The 22105-nt window shown below is 35.6% G+C and overlaps 1 protein-coding gene across 1 annotated transcript in view; it reads right to left on the reverse strand.

Annotated features, from left to right (window-relative positions):
* LOC135209024 (uncharacterized) overlaps positions 1–8635 on the reverse strand; it is a 501080-nt gene extending 492445 nt beyond the window's left edge. Inside the window, exon 1 of the mRNA XM_064241559.1 lies at positions 8436–8635. The gene's annotated coding sequence lies outside the window, so the exon portion shown is untranslated. The remainder of the gene's footprint in view (positions 1–8435) is intronic.
* Between the last annotated feature and the right edge of the window lie 13470 nt (positions 8636–22105).

The following is a 22105-nucleotide window of genomic DNA, read 5'->3' on the forward strand; positions in this document are numbered from 1 at the left end:
AATCCAACATTATCTTAGTCATAAAACTAGGCATAGTCATAGTACAGTACACCATAGTAATTAAGTCAGTTCCCCTTGTCTCAGATCAGTTCCCCTTTCTACAGAGCTGCCTGTTAGAAGACAGGAGAACACCTCGATAAGCACAAAATTAAAATCAAATGATCATATGAAATTGAACATCTTTGAAATAAATATTTAAATACAATCCAGCCACATATTTGGCCAAAATAAGTATGCTTACCCATTCAACACAGTATTCACGACACTTCTCTCAAAAATACTTTTGCAGAAGCCACCTTGGCTTCTGCCGCCTCTGTAAGGATCTATCACCATGGTAATCCTACATCTCGTTATGTAGGGGAAAGCTCGCACACATGCACAAACTCACACACATTGTCCACACCCAGGTTACTGCTTAGAACCAGTTTCAAAAGTCACCTCTGTATCAAGCACTCATAGCGACAGGACAGGTACTAATCTGCTAAGACAGCAAAAAGACGCATCAGCATTCCTAAGCTTGTCACCTCGAACACTCTGTCTCTAAGGGAAGTTAAATAATGATTTCTACATTCTAAGAAAGTCACAACACATCACCTCACAACGGTATCTGAAACATATTGTCTTAACAAATCTCTCTTTTATGTAACATGGGTATGAATACAGTATGCATATGTATGTATGACGTATGTAGATATATATATATAATATATATATATATATATATATTATATATATATATATGTGTGTGTGTGTGTGTGTGTGTGTGTGTATATACATATATATATACATACATACATACATATATACACACTCGCATGTGTATGTATATGTATAATAGGCACCATAATATTTTATTAACAATACTTATTTTCGTTATTAATATGCCCTACTTTTTGTGTCCACTGAATTAGACACATTTCTCCGCAGAGTACTTGCCAAAGATGTATTTTATGGGGGTTATTTTAAAATTTGCTGAGAAACATTATCGTTTATCATTTTCTACAAACTTTGATTACTTTCTGTCAGTCTTGTGAAACGGTAGTACGATTCAGTTGAGAGCTCTGAGGGCGAAATGTTCATATTGTTCATATATGAGGTTTTCAATAGAAATCTGAGAATATTAACTAAATGGCATGTTTTCTAAGGTGGAAAATCTTTGCATTTATAACTCTTTTGTTACTCATCTTTTTTAAGCGGAAGAATCCATAACTATCATCATAATTATTATTGAATTGTGAGAAATCGGGTGATTTTCCCTGTGAAAAGAGAAGGCCCGGGGCGAGTATCAGAAGGTGCGCCGAGTTTGAAAAGATGAGATTAGAATGGATTTTCTTGAGTGTGTAACAATCGCTAGAATCGCCTTTCAAAAGAAAAAAAAACTATTAGAACGTTTGTATTCATTCTGAGGTTCCTCCTCACCTTTTCCTAAATTTCCCTGTTCATTAATTAAGGGGAAATCTTCCGAGCCAATTTCGAAGAAAATTGTCACTAGACCTTTTCGGAATTATTCATTAGGAATACCAAGAAATGTCCCAGGACGATTGTTTCGTGACTGGCACAGACACACACACACACAAACATACATATATTTAAACATTCAAACACATACATACAAATATATGTATGAATATATATATATATGTGTTTGTATGAACGTAAGCGTGTGTGTGTGTGTGTGTGTGTGTGTGTGTTTTGAGCTGAGATAAGGGTCCAGGTTATTCTGATTTATCTGGATCGATCTTACTGCTCAGGTTGCTAAATACTCATATTAGAGAGTGAAAGTATTCTATGTTTGTGACACCGTGAATTCTTCTCATCTTTGCCAATATATTGGGTTTTTTGTCTCTGTTGGGAGTATTGTTTCATACTTAGTGCGTATGACTTCTCGTCGCCCTTCCTGCAGGATTGAATCTAAGGTTGGATCTGCGACTCTTCACCAACCTCCTCTCTCAATCTTCTTCCTTTTCGTTGCAAGATGAACTCGCTCTCCCTTCTCTGTAGATATTGTTTCAATCACTGCTCTCTGTAGCGCATCCTGTAGGGGTTCAGCGCCCTCACTGCACCACATGCGGTCCACTATAGACCCTTTCACTCCTTTTACTGTAACTCCATTCATATTCTCTTTCTTCTAACTTACTTTCCTAACTCTCCAAAAGAATTACTCCTTAGTGCAGCTGTGAGGTTTTCCTCCTGTTACGCCTTTCGATCCTTTTCCTCGGGTATCCTTTTCAGTGCTGAATGGCCTCATAGGTCACAGTGCTTGGCATTTGGCCAAAATTCTATATTCTATTCCACCCTTTAGCGCAAAGGCAGAGTTCCATCTCCTCTAAGGCGTCTTCTCATCTAGAATATTCTTTAACATTGACTGCATTCTAGAGCCCTTCTTTCCAACACCTTTCTTACCCCATACTGCCAACATTTTCTCTTTCTTCACCTCAACCTTCTAAATCAAAACTCTCCGCACACGGCAGAATCACCTAAGAATACACTCATTCATCACTTCACCTAGGACGACCATTTTAAATTTCTGTCTCGTTCATCCCTTCTTACTATTCATAATCCGTATTCACAGCATTCATCTTGTACATTTTCCTTCTCATGCCCGCGATCATCTATACTTTATTTCTATAAACGAGGTTTGGCTCAGAAATCCTTGGTTTCACAATCCTCCGCTGACACTCACCCTCTCTTTCGAAGCTTCTGCTGGAATCTGGCTACTTTCCTTTACCCGCTTATTCCGTGACTCGTTTCTCTCAATCATCTTCCAATAGATGTTCTCAAAAATATTTTTTTGAATCTACTTCTCCTGCGCGTCACCCATCCATGCTTGGCAATGATAAAAGTTATAAAAGCATTTTAAAGATTTCAGCTACTATCCAACAGTTGAAGATTGAAGTATAGGGTCAGACATACCTGCTTCATTCATAAATATATTTTAGATGGTACCGGTGTATTGGTGCACCAGCGAGTGCTCATTGTGACTGGGTACTATCGAAATGATGAGAGGTTACCGTCGGTTAAACACATTTTGACATCTATAGCTGAGCTTTGTGTGAGGAGGCTCTATTTGAGTCCTTATGGCATTTTTATTTGACATTTGACTTTGTAACGCCATTTAAGCCAATCATTTGTAATGTATATATATATATATCCATGAATGTGCAAATGGGTAGGTTAATGGTGTGAATCACTGTAATGCGTTTGTCGTTTTAATGAAAATTCATTCTTATCTTCAATGCCATAAAAAAAACGCATAGCATCCCTTGCATATGGCCCGAATTTCATACATTACTCATTCAACCGTTCATACTTAGATAGATTTCTGCACCTTTTTGACTTCCACGTTCTCTTTGGTTTACGCTGAGTAACAACATTCACTTTCAGCTTTCACATCTTTCAGACACTTTCAACCCTTCTATTCCCAGCCTTTGTAGCTTTTCCTCAGCATCATAACCTAACGCTGTTTCTTATCCCTCCACAGTCAAGTGGTAAGAAAAATACATAATTACTTTATTTATCTACAGGAGTCGTTTTACCTCAGTTAAATCGCAGCAAGAGGGTGCAAAATATTAAACTTAAATCTAGCTGCTATGATAATCTTGACCAATTTTTATCCTTGCTTTTCCGTTAATTAATTTTCTTTTTTTTTTTTTTTTTTTTTTTTTTTTTGGCCAAGGGAAGGCGGGGAGCGGCGCCTGGCCAAGATTTTCACAGTAAACCCCTGTACTAAACTTATCAGAATTTCTGTTAGGAGTGACATCAACGCGTAACTCCTTGGGATATATCCTCCAAGATTTATGTATTTTCTGAAGCGATGGTACCGAAAGAGCTAAAGGTAACATAATGTCACTAGTGATTCAGTCATCTTTTTGATGTCGCTTAAATGATTTAGGAGGCTTTTGTTTTTTATACGCCATGTATTCGTTTGAAATCGTTTGGTCAGGGAACATAGCTGTTCACGTGCTCCTTTAAATTTAAAAAATTACCCTTAAAAATGTATTGGTACACAGTACTACGGGTTCAACTATTTTTTTAGTCAGGTAGTTATCGATGGGGAGGAAAATGAACTCTAATAAAATTCATAGTGTGTAGGTAGGTCTAGGACACTGGACAACCACCCCTAGCGAATAATGACTATATTTAGAAAGTCTTCCAAAACTTTAGAGACCTGTTTTTCAAAATTAAATGCTTTTATTCTTGTCATCTGCCAAGTACTGGACACTGTTACTCGGTTTGGTCGTCAGCAGTTGACATGCATAGAAGCTGTGGATAAAACTTGCCTTCGTTAAATAAAATTTTCCATAATTTTTATCATCCTCCGGGTTGTAAGATTCGCAGACTTTACTATCCACTACGAAAGACTAGAAACAGTTTTGCCTGCTCTGTTGTGAGGCTCAGTATCGCACAGTGTTCTTGTAGATTTGGCATAGCTTCTGGAAAGAGTCCCGTAGTTCAGTCACTGGAATTTGTAAGAAGTCCAAATTAGTACTAAATCTTTTGATGAGCAAGTTCATTTCAGCCTCAATTCATGATTTGACTATTCAGTCTTATTTACTGCTCGTAAATGGTTTATTCTGTGCTTCTGTATTTTCTTTTTAGTTCTGGGTCACTTTCCCCACCGAAATCTTTTGGCTCGTAGCATTCTGCGTTTTCAACTTAGGGATGAAGTTCAGCAAATATCATTGACAAAACTTCTAATACATCTTTGAAATGCACTTATGTTCGTGCATCATCTAGACTACATTAAACGTACATGAGAAGAGAACCTTCAAGATCTAACATCCCAGCCATAAAATTTCGAGGTGGCTCCTTGGTGGAAAGTTTCCACTCTCGTCTTCATGAGGGTTTCCCTGCAGACAACATCAAAGGTAAAAATGACAAAGATTTGAAGTGGAATTGAATGTCATCAGAGACGAATCGATATCGGGAAGATGTTCGCTACCAAACTGAATTCAGCTTAGTCTAAAACCACGATACATCTGCACTTCAGTAAACGAAGTGCAAACAAATGACCGTCTTGATGCGTAGACTACGACTGTGCCTACAAGAAACGAAATAAACAAGGACGAAAATTACCATCAGTGGGAAATGGGATACAACGAATCGGTCTTATACTTGCATACTAATCCTGCTGTCCTATAATCCATGTCTCTCAATCATGATATTACCTTGGTTTCTCGCTCCATTTTACCTTCCAATTCTCAAAAACCTGTCTCGCCTTCTTTGAAGTTATCGGCAGTTCAAAATGGACTTATAGGTGAAACCTAAAGAACAAGAGTTGTATTTTCAAAAACATTTTTGCTCTGATTTCTTATTTTTTTATTTTTTTATTTTTTTTTAGGAAGCTGGAAAAGGGGAAATTCCAAATTAGAAACCAGGATACGAACCCATGCAGACACACATATGAATTTATATACCGTTACATATATTCATAGTGCTCGCGCTTGGCTTCTGCAAGATGGGGTGGTATAGATGTCAGGGCTTGTAAATTAAAAAAGCCGAAATTTGAACCATCCCCTCTTATTGAAGCCTAAGACGCGTAATATGAATATATATACTGTACGTGATGTATGTGTATATATAATATATATATATATATATAGTATATATATATATATATATATAGATATATATATATATATATATATATACTATATATATATATATATATATATATATAAATTTCTTTGTTTTTGTGTAATACAACAGTATGATATGAAGATAAAAAGCCCATAAGACACTATTTGAACGTTGCAACCGTACATTTCGAGCACTTCCAGTGAATATGAGCACAGAAGGAAGTCCCCGAAATATATGGTTGCAACGTTCAATAAGTGTTTTATGGGTCCTTATATCTTTATACAATATGTATATATATATATATATATATATATATATATATAAGCAAAAGAAAAGAGAGAGAGAGAGCTGGAGACAGATTACGTGCGTTAGTTATATATATATATATATATATATATATATATATATATATATATATATATATATATATAAGCGAAAGGAAAGAGAGAGAGTGCGATGGAGACAGATTACGTGCGTTAGTTATATATATATATATATATATATATATATATATATATATATATAGATATATATATATATACTATATATATATATATACTATATATATATATTGATATATGTATGTATATATATATATATATATATATATATATATATATTATATATATATAAATATATATATATGTAAGCGAAAGAAAAAGAGAGAGAGTGGGATGGAGACAGGTTACGTGCGTAGTTAGCATAAGAAATATTCCAGTCCCGTTTATGTTCATATTGCTGATATTTTTTGCAACAGGAGGTGAAATTCACTGATGTGACGTTAGCATTCGAGCATACAGAAAACATCTGTCCACAATTTTATTCTTCTGACGCATTTTATGAAGTTAATATTGCGAGACTGATGAGAATTTATACAACTTATCACTGCTGTTACCACTTTAATACATCAGGTAAAAATTTTATACTGAATGTGAGAGTGATAATATCATTTATATATATATATATATATATATATATATATTTATATATAAGTATATATATATATATATGAATGAATGAATTTTATCACATCACCGTGATTTATGTACAAGCATTAAGCTAAAAATGTCCTATATTATCCAGTTTGCTCTACTTCGGAAATAATATATTTTCATAAATGCTAACCGAAGGAGAATTTTTTGCTTGATAATAAGTTCTTCGACTGAAGCCTACAAGTATGTATGTATATATATTATATATATATAGTATATATTATATATTATATAATATATATATATATATATATATATATATATATATATATATTATATTATTAATGAAAGAAACTGAATATTAAAGGACTTGACGACTTTCTTGAGCAGCGAACAAAAATATTCACAAATAGTAATAAAATTATGAAAATATATTCTAAATAAAGTATTCTTTAAGTGAAATTAAGTGATTAAGGAAAGACCTGATCATAACTTCACATCGATTTTACCGCATTGCGAGTGAAAGTGACAAGTTGACACACCACCTCGGAAAATGATGACATGTTGGCTACATTTTTAACAATTAATGTTAGCGGCATTGGAAGGTAATACTGAAAATGCAATCTTTAAAGCTTTATGACTGAAAACGCTTAAAGTGGAATGACAGTATTTGAAGGTAGAATTATTCCGTATCCTATTAAGTACTATGGTACATTCCTTAAAGCACGAATCTGCATCCCAAACATGCAATGATCACGCATATAAAGACGACAGTTCAACATTATAGAATCTGAAACAAGACATTTTCATTCTGCATTTCAAATCTATCCACACACTAGTTGAATTTCGTCGTTTCTATAGGGGAGAGAATAATAATAATAATAATAATAATAATAATAATAATAATAATAATAATAATAATAATAATAATAATAATAATAATAATAATGGAGAAGCAAATCCGCAGTTTTGTTTATGTTAATATATTTAGATATAAATCTGTACAGATAGATAGCTTTCGGTAAAATGTTCGAATTCTCTTTTCACTCAGTTGATTGAAAGTGGAAATCGAACAGTTTCCCGAAAGCTTTCTGTACAGATTTATCTTTCCATTTGTGTACATATACATAACTGTGGATTTGTTGCTCTATTTCAAGACTCAAGATACTATGAGTATTTTCTTGAATATTAATAATAATAATAATAATAATAATAATAATAATAATAATAATAATAATAATAATATAATATCATCTAAGCGTTCCCACTTGCTGCATTATATAAGTTGGGAGGAAATGTCAAGGAACACATCGGCACTTCCGCTTGAATTAATTCTCATAAAAGAAAAAAAAGAAATAAAAAACGCCAGAGGCTTACAGCATAACATAGCTGTCATTATAGCGATATCGCCCACAAATATCTGCAGCCAGAGATTAACAGTTCCACCAGAATCCTCTGCGGTTTACAAGATGTTTCTCATCCATAAAGTGAAATATGATTGACCGTGACGGCGTTTGCATTTATATATATATACATGCGGTTCTTCAAAAATTTTATCATTCAATTCTTGCTGAACACAATCTTATGTATATTATATATATATATATATATACTATATATATATATATATATATATATATATACGTAGTACCTTTTTTTTGTCCTGTTTTAACCATGTAGAAGACAAGCTGACATAACCAAGAATACTGTGAAGAAATGGAGACGGGAATGTGTCTGAATTCTACATCTTCCGCTGTGAATTGCTTCCCTTCTTTTCAATCAAAGTTCCTAAAACCTCGGCTGTTTCCAGTGAAATATACTATGCTTGTTATTAAATTGATGAGAAATCTCGATTATGGTCAATTGCAACATCCAAAAGCGTCAAAGTTAGGTGACATCACGCGACAGACGGACAATACGTACCTTTTCAGTCTGCGCGAAAAGTGGCGAATCCCCGAACATCTTGCAAACTCCGATCGCGAAAGAGTTTCGGCGTTCGAGCCTGGCCGACCCGCAGCGGACAATGAGGCGTCAATGAGCGTTCGGGGTAGTGTACGCGAGCATCCGGAGTACAACTGAGCGCACACCTTTCTTAGCGGAGACGCAACAGAATACTGGCGATGGACACGCACGCATACCTTCCCTCAAACCTTTAGCCAGTCAGTCTCCTCTCCTTACCTGCTGGTTGCGGGAACAACGCACGCGCCCCTCCGCTGTCGTCACCACGTGTTTTTCGCCCGAGCAGCCATCTTGAAGATTTCATCTCCGCTACGAGAATGCTAATTCCCTTTTCTTTCTTCTCCTTCATATTCTCGAAAGAGTGGCAGGAGTGAAACATGTTCACCGGGTTTCTCTCGTTCAGCGTTTTCCTCTTGGCATTTTAAGTTTACTATGGCTTTCTGTTTGAAGAGCCACGAAATTTTGAATTGGCCCTTGATGACTGCATATTCTGGTATCATGTTGAATAGAAGATTACACTTATACCGAGTATACTATTTATGTATATATATATATATATATCTATTATATATATATATATATATACATACATATATATAAATATATATATACATATACACATATATACGTGTTATTAATATAGATACATATGTATGCATACTACATACACACATTTCATACATACAGCTATAGCCGCACACACTCACACACATATACATATATATATATATATATATATATATATATATATATATATATATATATATACATTTGTATATATATATATACATATACATATATATATATATATATATATATATATATATATATATATATATATAGCAAAGTTATGAAAACTGTATCCGCGAACTAAAATATTATGATGTGAAAGCTCACTAAATGTGGAAAAATTTAAAGTTTTTATTTAAGCTTTCAGAAAGAGAAATAATTAATTTTTTTCAGAGAAATATATATAGATATATGCAAATACGTAAATATTACAGATAGATACATATATATATACATACTATATATATGCAATTATACATACAGCCATACCCACACACACACAGACACACACAGACACAAACACACACAATATATATATATATATATATATATATATATATATATATATATATATATATATATATATATATATGTGCGTGTGTGTGTGTGTGTGTGCGGGTATGGCTGTATGTATAATTGCATATATGTAGTATGCATATATATGTATCTATCTGTATATATATACGTATATACATATATTTATATAGAATAACTTGTATGTATTTATAAGTATATATACACCCATACATAAATATGTTGCTGATTTATGTTAAGCCGCTCATGACTATGGATAGCAATAGATGACATGACACCGTTCCACTGTTAATAAATGAAAACTGAAAAGTTCCTAGTTGTATTTCGTCACCATTAAACAGTGGACCTTGTTTACAGTCTAAATTCCCAATGATGATATTACCAGCCAGATATATCATTATTATTGGTAGTTAAAACTAAGATACATTTGTATCGTGTTAGAGGTAGCAGCAAACAGTTCATCTTCATCGATTATTATAGAAAAAGTTAATGCAAAACTTCACCAGTTTGAGATGTAAACGACCAATAGGTTTTATAATGTAGAGGAAGAAGAGATGGCGTATAACCAGACCGCCAAGCCAATTAAAATTCTCATATTACCAAAAGAAGAGTGTGATGTCTAGATGATACTAGGTCTCTTTAATGAGGATAAAAATCTTTTTTCCATAAGTTGAGTTTGAAGCAGACTGTTAGCTACAAATGGTAAAAGACAGGTCATCAAAGGTTCCTGGGATGCCCATAGTTTTTAGGGCAAATTTGAAATGCTTAACATCTATATTTTCAAATGTTTAGAAGGCTGAAGATAATGCACAGACCGACATTTTTCATGAATAAACATCATGGTGTTTTGGTGTACAAAATTTTGCCTGAGTCGAAATAGATCGCCAGTTTTGATAGAACTGTTGCTAAATCTTCAACAGGTCAAGAAAACACCTGAAAGAAACCGATCCCGGGCCCCAGCCCCACACTCTACCACAGGTGACAAAAGGTAAAAACTGACTGCAAATAAAAAAGTTCCATGATCTAAAGTACAGCATATTATAGGAAGTTGATTTGATGCCACATTACTATGTATATCGAGAGCTCAAAACAATGCAGGCAGAGGTTTCCTGAGATTTGATAAAGCGGTTTAACTGTTGCGATGTCAGAGGTTATTAGAAAGTTAACTGATGACTATACTATTTTTCATATTTCTTAAATACTGCTACAATATTATGGGTGAGGATAATTGAGAATAAAAGTATTGTTAGAACGGAAGGGAGAATATATACCTGTGACATTTCAGAGAAAAAGAGACAGATTCTGCTGATGTTCTTCCTTCTTGAACCTTCCATCCAGAGCCACCCTTGGCCCAGAGTAGTTTTCAGGACAGCCAATGAAAAGTTTTTAGATCGTCTACATAGTTTGATCCTGCTGGAGCTTTAAAACTTTTAAAAGACGCTTTCTGCCTTTTTCTTTTGCAAATAGGGTACTATCCAGATGAGCAGATCTCAAGTAATATTCTGCACAGCCCAAAGGTTGCAGCAACAACTGATTTTCTACTAAAAATGCCGAAAATCTTGTCTCTACGCCTCAGCGAAACTAACCTGTTACATTTTGACAACCAGCGTCCTGGTACAGCAAATATTGATTGATTTATAGACTTTTGGTATACATGCCAAACACTGGGGGAACTAAGGCCATTCAGCGCTGAAACAGAAATTGACAGTGAAAAGGTTTGAAAGGTGTAACAGGAGGAAAACTTCGCATTTGCACTATGGATCAATTGTCACTAGAGGGTGGACAGTAAGTTGGAAGAAGGAGAATATGATTGGAGTTACATTAAAATTGATGAAAGGGGGTTGCAGCTAGGGGCCGAAGGGACGCTGCAAAGAACCTTAAGTAAGGCGTACCTTGCGCCGCGTGAGGTGCGCTGACAGCACTACCCTCATAAGGGGGATGCAGCAAGTAGTGGGGTAGTTGTAATGACATTATAGATCTGACCAATTATGTTTAATTTATATTCGACAGTAGATACAAATCGAGACTTGCTTTGAATACTCGTCCTTCATCACCACTTTTGTCTTGGTTAACCATGAGGCTCTATGCAAGTTTATTGATGGTTATTTTAACCACTAATGTGGTTGTTGACCTTGAAAATGGGATGGTGCAACTCCAATGGCAGTTACCTGCGCCCCCCCCCCCCCCCAATGTCAGGTAAAATGGCTGCTAGCCTCAACAGAGATTCTTTAGTCGTTATAACATCAGTTTATTTAAATAAATCAATGATTGATTCCAAATTTCTACGAATACACTACACTTGGTGTTTTATTGGTGTCTATGCTTTCTTTTATGCAGTGCATTCAATCATGTTGTCTCTAACTTGGTAATGTTTGTATGGCTTTTATGTCTACTGATGATGGGATTTAATGTGACTTCGGATCTGTTTTACCTTTGCTTGAATAGAGTTTTCCAGATGGAATGTCTGCACACTCCTGGGAACTTTGTCTTTCTAGAAAAACAATTGTTCGATGCTATGTTTTTCTTCTTAAAAGTAATGGAAATTATGACGTAGACCTTCATAATAGATATCCTCTTTGATCAACCTCAACAATTCACGTTTCAACAAAGACTGCCCATCATTACCTTTAGTGCTATTGCCATTCTTTGTCACTTTTCCAGTGTTCATCTTCTGCATTAAGGGGATTTTACAGACTAGACGACTTGGAAAACTAGATAATGTAGTACAAGGACAGATGATCCGCTTAGATGTTCTACCTTTTTGCTAATGTACCCTTGGATTGGTATCGACACCAAGTGAATAGTTTCTAGATTTAATTCGTTTTTGTGATTCCTCCGCAGTTTTCTCTTTAAATGTAGTGACGAAGGCTAAAGGAAAATTTGGCGTTGTCAACCGTATTTAGAAACGTGTGCAAAGGTGGTGGTGAGGGTGGGGGGCCAGATTCTAACAGATAGAATTCTAGATATCTGTGGTTCCGTTTTAAAGCCACCAATCTGGACGATAATTATTTTTTTTTCTTTTTTTAAGTTTTCGTATTTCATGACACCAGTGTTTTTGTTTTAAATTTACAGTGTATCGGAAGGAAGGCAACGAAGAAACTTTCATTCCCTTTTTTCTTGGCAAACGGAAGATTAACCAATATTTTGGTCAATCTTGTCGTAAGGGTATTCAAAATATGTGACCCTGAGCCTAACGGTAAAGAACCTTAATATATAAAAGAAGTGTTCTTAAAACTATGAAATCTAGAATATTTCAATAAAAAAATAAATGTAAAACAGTATCTTTCGATCTTCGGCTGCACTTAACAATGAAGCAAAAAAAAATTAACAAGAGCAGTTAGAATGGAAACTGTCAGTCTGGGGTTCATCCTTGAGCATCATCGTTCCTTGAAGGCGTCTTGTTGTTAAAACAGAAACTCTTCAAGAACTATATAGAGAATCATGAAATAAATTCCAACGTCTACATTATTCCCTGTAATGCTTGTACTCATGTCTACGTCGGGGAGACTGGCAAAGATTTGCACAGTCAGATTAGCCGAGCATAAAGATGCATGTAGGACCGGTGCCAGCAGCAGGCAAAGATTATCAGCAAGAAGGCAAAATACTAATAGAAGGAGAATAGTAGAAGAGGCAGTCATCAGACAGTTGGATACTTGTCAGAGAAACAATACAATTTCACAGACCGCTTAATAAGCCTTACAGCCAATCTGCAATTAGATATTTTGGAGGAAGTTGCTCCTTAGGCCAACAAACGACTCAGTTACTCATACAACAACAAGAAGACGCCTTCAAGGAATGATGATGCTCAAGATTGACCCCCAGACTGACAGTTTCCATTTTAAGTGCGCTTGTAGTTTTTTCTTCTTCTTCTTCTTTTTTTTTTGCTTCACTCCAGGAACTTTGTAATTATTAAGTACAGTTGAACAGACCTTAGTGAATGCCGAAAGCTCCTGCTTTACATTCCTTCACTTAAACTTAGTTTTATACAGTGTTTTTCCTTTATCAATCATTCAAGACGAACACGAAGAATGCGTATTTATTACTGGAAAATATGGCTTTATTCATGCAAAACAGATTTATTACATTAAGGCTCGTCGTCATCAAACGGGTACGGATATGGAAATTCCCTAGCCTTTCCATTGAACATTATGTTGCATATTAAAAAAGAAAAAAGATTTAATAGGAACTGCGCAGGCAAGGTAAATATTGGTGTTTTCAGCAATGAAAAGAAATTCAAAAATATTCCCACTCATAATACCAGCTCCCATAATAACAGTAGCAAAGATACCAGTGTTCCTGAAATACCACTCGCCGACTGTAATATGAAATAGTTGGAAGAAAGTGGAAGAGGGTAATTTACGTGATGAAAATATGGAGACAAGAACCATCACATTAACTGGAATAACTGGAAATTATTCCTAACAGCAAAAATGTCGTCATGAGGAAGGAGCAATTATAAATAGCGGTTGTTTTTAGGAGGTCAAAAATCTTTCGCACAGGATGATAGATATTTACCGACTTGATTTTTAGACAGTGAGTGAATGATTTTGAGTGACAAGTTGCATCAAGCAGCTGCCAATTCTTCAGCCATATCTGATGCTGCCGATGGCGCTCCTCCCCTCGTTCAGATAGCGCGACTACACTCAACAGAACCGGTTGCAGACCCCAGCTGTTTTCGTCCCTCTCCGGAGAGACCTGGTGAGATGAACAGCCGCTCAGATATTCGAAGAGGTGACCTGGTCTACCTTGCGAGACCGTTAGGAGGATCTGAATGACCGAATCGCCAATCATCGAATAAGGACGGATTTTTTTTTGAAAACATATCCTTTTAAGCTATATTTTCTTAATATTTTGCTTCGTTAGACTTACTTTTCTTTTATGGTTAGAATGAAAAGGAAAATCGAGCAGGTTCTCGAAATCACTCGCTGGATAGATTTACATTAGCATTATTGTTGAATTTTTTCGATTTAAGTGACTCATGTGATACATATATATATATATGATATATATATATATATATATATATATATATATATATATATATATATATATATATAGATATATATATATATATGTATATCATAAATATTACTACCCTACTGCTACTACTATTATTATTATTTATTATTATTTTTTTTTTTTATTTTTTTTTTTTTTTTTTTTTTTTTTTTTTTGCTCTATCACAGTCCTCCAATTCGACTGGGTGGTATTTATAGTGTGGGGTTCCGGGTTGCATCCTGCCTCCTTAGGAGTCCATCACTTTTCTTACTATGTGTGCCGTTTCTAGGATCACACTCTTCTGCATTAGTCCTGGAGCTACTTCAGCCTCTAGTTTTTCTAGATTCCTTTTCAGGGACTTGGGATCGTGCCTAGTGCTCCTATGATTATGGGTACGATTTCCACTGGCATATCCCATATCCTTCTTATTTCTATTTTCAGATCTTGATACTTATCCATTTTTTCCCTCTCTTTCTCTTCAACTCTGGTGTCCCATGGTATTGCGACATCAATGAGTGATACTTTCTTCTTGACTTTGTCAATCAACGTCAAGTCTGGTCTGTTTGCACGTATCACCCTATCCGTTCTGATACCATAAGTCCCAGAGGATCTTTGCCTGATCGTTTTCTATCACTCCTTCAGGTTGGTGCTCGTACCACTTAGTTACTGCAAGGTAGCTGATGTTCTTGCACAGGCTCCAGTGGAGGGCTTTTGCCACTGAATCATGCCTCTTTTTGTACTGGTTCTGTGCAAGTGCCGGGCATTCACTTGCTATGTGGTTTATGGTTTCATTTTTCGTATTGCACTTCCTACATATGGGAGAGATGTTATTTCCGTCTATCGTTCTTTGAACATATCTGGTTCTTAGGGCCTGATCTTGTGCCGCGGTTATCATTCCTTCAGTTTCCTTCTTTAGCTCTCCCCTCTGTAGCCATTGCCAATTGTCATCGCTGGCTAGTTCTTTAGTCTGTCTCATGTATTGTCCGTGCATTGGTTTGTTGTGCCAGTCCTCTGTTCTGTCTGTCTTTCTCCTGTCTCTGTATATTTCTGGGTCTTCGTCTACTTTTATTAGTCCTTCTTCCCATGCACTCTTGAGCCACTCATCTTCACTGGTTTTCAGATATTGCCCCAGTGCTCTGTTTTCGATGTTGACGCAGTCCTCTATACTTAGTAGTCCTCTCCCTCCTTCCTTTCGTGTTATGTATAGTCTGTCCGTATTTGCTCTTGGGTGTAGTGTTTTGTGTATTGTCATATGTTTCCTGGTTTTCTGATCTATGCTGCGGAGCTCTGCCTTCGTCCATTCCACTATTCCTGCGCTGTATCTGATTACTGGCACTGCCCATGTGTTTATGGCTTTTATCATATTTCCGGCGTTGAGTTTTGACTTGAGTATCGCTTTGAGTCTCTGCATATATTCTTTCCTGATCGTGTCCTTCATCTCTTGGTGTTTTATATCCCCTTCTTCCATTATTCCCAGGTATTTGTATCCTGTCTCATCTACGTATGTGTTTGATGTTGCTCCCATCTGGTAGCTTTATCCCTTCAGTTCTCGTTACTTTGCCTTATTATTATTATTATTATTATTATTATTATTATTATTATTATTATTGCAAGAAACCAAGAAGCATCCGTTCAACAGAATAATCAGATGCAAAAAAAAAATAATAAATAAATAAATAAATAAATAATTATCTTGAGGTCCCATTATCAGTTGTGTTTCTGTCAAATGTTTATTCATTTCTTAATTATCCTGCTCTAATGGGTGCATAGACAGAAAATATGGAAACAGTAAATCGGCTCTGGTTACAGTAACGAAAATCTCAACAGTCTCCAGTCAGCGGCTTTTCTACGGCTGCGGTGAGAAAAAGATGAAAAACCTTGAAAGCAGGGTAACGGAGTATCGGGTTATAGGAGGCTCTTTAGAACTTTTTTTCCTGATCATAGTATTATTACTCAAAACGCTGGAAAATTCATTGGCCACCAATTTAAAAGTTTATTCAATTGTAAAGTCAGCGTGCACGGAATAGGATCTCCGTAGTTGCTGCTGTGTCGAATGGAATCAAAGAACAATTCCAGCAATTACAGGACATTCTCACACTTGCGTAATGTTCAAGTAATAAAATAACAAATGTGTTCGGTAGACAGCAATTGAAGGAATTAATAATAACTAATCCTTCAACCGGTACATTAAACGGTTAAGGAGAGCAGTGTCCGACTCTCCTAAGCACATCTTTAACAACCGTGCAGACACTTCCTGTTTTACAGCCAAGTCAGAGAACCAAAGACCTCGACACTGCACCTTGTGACTATTTAGCTCCTCAACAGTCTAAGGGTGCCAAGGTTTCACTAAGCCAGAAGTTTTAACAGACGCAAGAAAATGCGTTCATTCGTGATGATGGCTCTATATTTAATCTCCTACTGGAACACTGCATTGCGCAAATGAAGGAACATCTTGAGTAGCTTTGTGACATCGAGGGCAAGCCGTTCTTTCAAAAACGCTCCAATAAAAGGTTCTAAATATATGGAAATGAAACCCTTGTGTCCTATGTTCATCCGGTTACATAAAAGGCAGCAAACTATGCAGTGTGAGCTCAAAAACTTCCCGAATTGAATTCAGTAAATCATTAGTCAAGAATCGTACTCAATATACATATATTATAATATTTATATGTAATAATTAATATATATATAATGATATATAATTATATCTATTTATGTATGTATTATAGCTCGTCAGAAGCAACATAACTTACATACAAATCATAGACTAACGTTTGCAGACGAATGAGTAGCGGAAACACACAACATCCAAGAAACTCAGCGTAACGAAGTCTGCCTCCAAAGCTTAATACTTCCCATGTACAGTGTATTATATTTTGTTGGAGAAGTCGAGTGGTTGGTTTATACCCGTTCTTCTTCCCATCTTTCCCGACAGTAAAGGTGCATTTGGATGGCGTTTTACTGCCGACGTTGTTAGAGCTCTCCCGCAAACTCTTATATTGATGAGTCCATTTCAAAAGAGGCAGCGCGAAAACGCTGCTCTGCTTATGATGTTCCGCCAAGATATGACTCTCGACTGTATCTCATACTGTTATACAGCGGAGTGAATGAAGGGCTGGTGGGGTTGGAAAATTATCTGTAACTTTTCATTTCCAGTCACATCCAAATTCCTCTCTTGTTTTTCTTTACAAATTAATGGACTTACATATTTACAGTGTAATGTTATAGGTCTGATGGTTTTCGTATTTCTCCTAGTGCTTTGATATATTTTGAATTTTGCATGAAATCGAATTGTTACATAAAAGATAATATAATTCATTATGAGCAATCTCTAGTACAAGTGGGCATGAACACTTAAGAAAAATATGACAACGTGAAATCAAAAGGTTAAGCATGGATTTACACGGTCATTTCAAGAACGGGTTTCAGTATTCCTGAAGGAAAAGGACTTCTCTTGATAATGGCACGACTTAAGAACGAGGAAGATTGGCGGCAACGTATTGACCAAAGAAACGGCCAGTCTCTCTTCCTCAATTCGTCAAACTATAATGCATTATGCGTAGCGCAAATGCCTCGATTGATTCACAATTCGGTCACCATATTTACGGCAGCATCGATCTGCTGTACATTACGTGGCGTCGTATCCCAGCTGGAAAGGTAAGTTTCTTCGCATATTTCCCGTTCAGATTTACTGCTTATTGAAGTTACCCATCAGTTAAGTTGATAATCAAGAAGTTTTGGGGTATTTATTATTATCATTATTATCTACAAGCGAAGTACTGTGAGGAAAACTGTCCTGCCAGCAAATTATATAACTGAATCATGTCTGCTGGAGCCCATTAGACGACTGTATTCAAAGCCATTTGTTCGGAAGCTTATTCAGCAGCACTTGCACTACTGCATCAGAGACTGCGCCATAGCGGTGACGTTATGATTAACATTATTCAAATGTCTAAAATCACTTTGTGGAATCCATATGCATAAGAGGACGGAGGGATTAGGAGAACACCCATTTTAGAACCTAGTTCAAGAGGGGGGACGCCGTGTGAACATTATACAGTATGTTAAAAGATCTGTACGTAGGTAAAAAAAAAAAAAAAAAAAAAAAAAGCACATTAAAGGCCAGAAATATTATTGAATGGATTTCAATTCCTGAAAGATCTTCCTGATAGTAATGAACCAAAAAATGGAAAAAATAAATACTACTGAATCAAAACCTTCCTAGCGGCAATGTCAAAAAAAATGAACGCGATGATTTATGTTAACTGGCTGAAAGGCCGCAACATATCAAGTTATGAAGTAACCAGATATTCTTATTTAACGTTATTGTATTACATACAGCGCATATCATATAATTTATCAACAAGAACTTGAATTCGATTATTCCGAATAGTTACCACACTGAAAAAGCTAATATTATCATACAAAATACAAAAATACCATAGGTAGACAAATAGGTGCATAACTGACCCATCTAACTTTATGCTTATACCCGAGTTCAATAGTAATTAATAAAACACCCGGACACCATAAATATTAAACCTAATGCAAATTACATTTTCCTCTCATTAAAAACATCTAAATATGATTATTTTCATATTCTAAACAATTGGAGAGAACTCCTAACTTGGTAACGTGACCTACCTTCCATGTTGAGTGCCACCCCTGAAGTTAGCTGAAAATCATATATCAAACTCTAGGCAAATTCAAGCTCCCGCTATTACAAAAATATACTTTTTATTTCCCAAAAATAGCTAACATGAAAATGGAATGAAATGAATTAAGACTATTCCCAAAAGGAACGTTAAACTATTATATTCTTCCCAAAATCATATTTAAGTAAGTACCCCCTCTTATCTCTTTCTGTCCAAGAATTCATAGTTTATCAAAAGTCAAAACAAGTCTAGAGAAATCCCATTTTTCTATATGGTGACTTCGAATGTATCTAAAATAAAGAGACCATAATTATCAGACAATTAAACATTAAAGTTCGTCAAAGATGTACGAATGTACGCCCACTAAACGATGTATGGATACACGCATACGATGTAACTCGGTAACTTTTCCAGTGATTAACTCATCTCTCTGAAATGCATCAACGACCTCGATTATGCACACAGCGTGATTCCTATTTGTTTTTATCTCAGCATCTCCGAGGAATCCAGCGTTTGCATCTGTCTCTAACCGGCAAGAGCTAAGGTTATCAACCCCACTATTTAAATATATATATTATCTTTTCCCTCTACCAGTGCCTTTAAGATATATATATATATATATGTGTGTGTGTGTGTGTGTGTGGTGTGTGTGTGTGGTATTTATATTACGATTATTTCCACTAGAATGCAGGGAAACTAACAAGATTCTAATAGATTAAAAAAAAACTGGTTTAGAAAAAAAAAAGCGCTAATTGAAGAGAAAACTTATTTCCCTTGGAATATCTTGTACTATAGTTTTAGGAATTTAAAAACCTTCCTCCATTGGCTTTTGCTGTCCCTTACGTTCTGTGCAGTGATCGACATGTTAGTAGTTGTTGGTTTCTTAGAGAGACTAAGCTTGTCGCTGGTTTGAAAAGCAACCCAACTCCTGATGAAATATGAATTCTTCGGCAATTTTTCGAAAACAGTTTTTTGAAAAGTAATTGTTCGATTCTACAGTTGTTCGAATTAACAATTGTTCGAAAAAGATAGTTATTAGCAGTTGTTCAAATAACAATTGTTCGAAAAAGATAGTTATTAGCAGTTGTTCGAAAATATTTATTCTATAAACATTCATTTTTAATGAGCATATAAATTATTTATTTATTTATCTATTTATTTACTCCTTACATATTTCATTTGTTTATTTCCTCCTTCATGCAATTTTATTTTATTTCTTATTTTCTTCTATCTATAGGTCTATCTATTCGAAAAGCTACTGTTCAAAAATATTTATTTTATGAACACTCATTTTGTTTTTGCTATGAGAAGAAAAAATAGTATTAAAGGATATATAAAACGGAAACAATAAAATGGACATGATTTTATTTCTGAGTAATAAAAGATAAAAATAAGTTTTTAAAAAATATCTGCAAGTTTGTTTACAAACTAAAATGATATGAAATGGCACGTAAATAATCGATCACATTCTGATACTCGAAGAATTGATCAGTAAGCGACTTCAAGCGTTCTGCAGACTTCCGATATTTCTTTTTCCTTGTGTTATACTCGATTCCTCCTAATAGCTTTTCGATATTAATTTCAGTGGGGGCTTGTTCTCTTCTTAGTACTGCTAAGAATTTCCAGATAGTTGGACGATAACCAAGAGACTTGATGAAGAAATGCGCGGTGCCATTCCTTAATTACGTTGCTTGTCTTTGGCAAATCTTCTTGTTCCCTTTCAAAACAGGACCACATCTCAATTTTAAACTTAGGCGGGCGACGACCTACGACCAAGCCGCCCAATCCAGGTATCTTTAAAGTAGTCGACTATAGGCAAAGCTTCTGCTAATATATATTTTCTTCCATTGGTGCATTGAAAATTTCGACGACTCTATCTGTAGGAACGAACGCAAGGGGAAAAGCATGCGAATATTTAACGAAAACTCAGCATCAGTGTCATACCTTATTTTGAGGCCGCATTCACACACTTTGCTATATACACAGACACAAATGAAAAAAGCACCCGTAATGATTACTAGATGGCAATTCTTCCTTAACTGCCTTTACTATAGCGGGCTCAAAATCTGTGTTTACAGATACAACATCCAAAGTCGGTGCTATTTATTGTTTTTACAGTTCTAAGAAATTTGGTGTTTGTTTCTTCTCTCTTACAAGGCATAGCCGTTTTTCAAGCCATGAATTGTGTAAAGCTGCTCGAAAATAACTGGCACAGTTTTGAAGGTACCATCCATAAAATAATGCTTGCATGAAGCAAGCACGCTGAGATTTTTCCGGGTTGAAAATACGAGCACTCTGTCTTCTGCTTCTCCGGAGTCAAATAGCAAGAAAGATAAGAAAGATTCGCCCTTGTTTGTTCTCGTACCTTCTTCTGATAATTCGTTTCGATGATTTACAGTTTATCCACATTCTTCTTCCTGCCTCACTCGACGGATTGTTCGTTTTATGCTGCAGGTTTTGCGGTAGAGCGGCTGCACACAACTTAATTCAGAAGATGCGTGAGACAAGATATAATGAGGAGAATCTCGTGTTGTTTTGCGTCAGTCTTCACTTTACCTAAAGACTTCCATACTTCAACGTTTGTCGAATTTCCTGAGTGATTATGTTTATCGTTAGTAGAAGTGATCGTGACCAAGATCTAGATAAACAGGTCTAACACTCGTGAGCGGTGGCAAAATATGACGTCACTGACGCCTGTCTTGCCTCGGTGTGGTATTACATCTGCCTCTGGAACATGAACCTAGTCAGTCGGCTTAGTTTGAAATTGCACTTGGAAGCACAAAGGTTCTTGGTTTTCATTGCTCAATTTACGGTTGTAATAACTAAGAGAATAGCACCAAAGGGCAAGGTATAAGTTTCTTGAGATTTCCTAATGAA

The sequence above is a fragment of the Macrobrachium nipponense genome, chromosome 37, assembly GCF_015104395.2.
Source record: "Macrobrachium nipponense isolate FS-2020 chromosome 37, ASM1510439v2, whole genome shotgun sequence".
NCBI lineage: Eukaryota > Metazoa > Arthropoda > Malacostraca > Decapoda > Palaemonidae > Macrobrachium > Macrobrachium nipponense.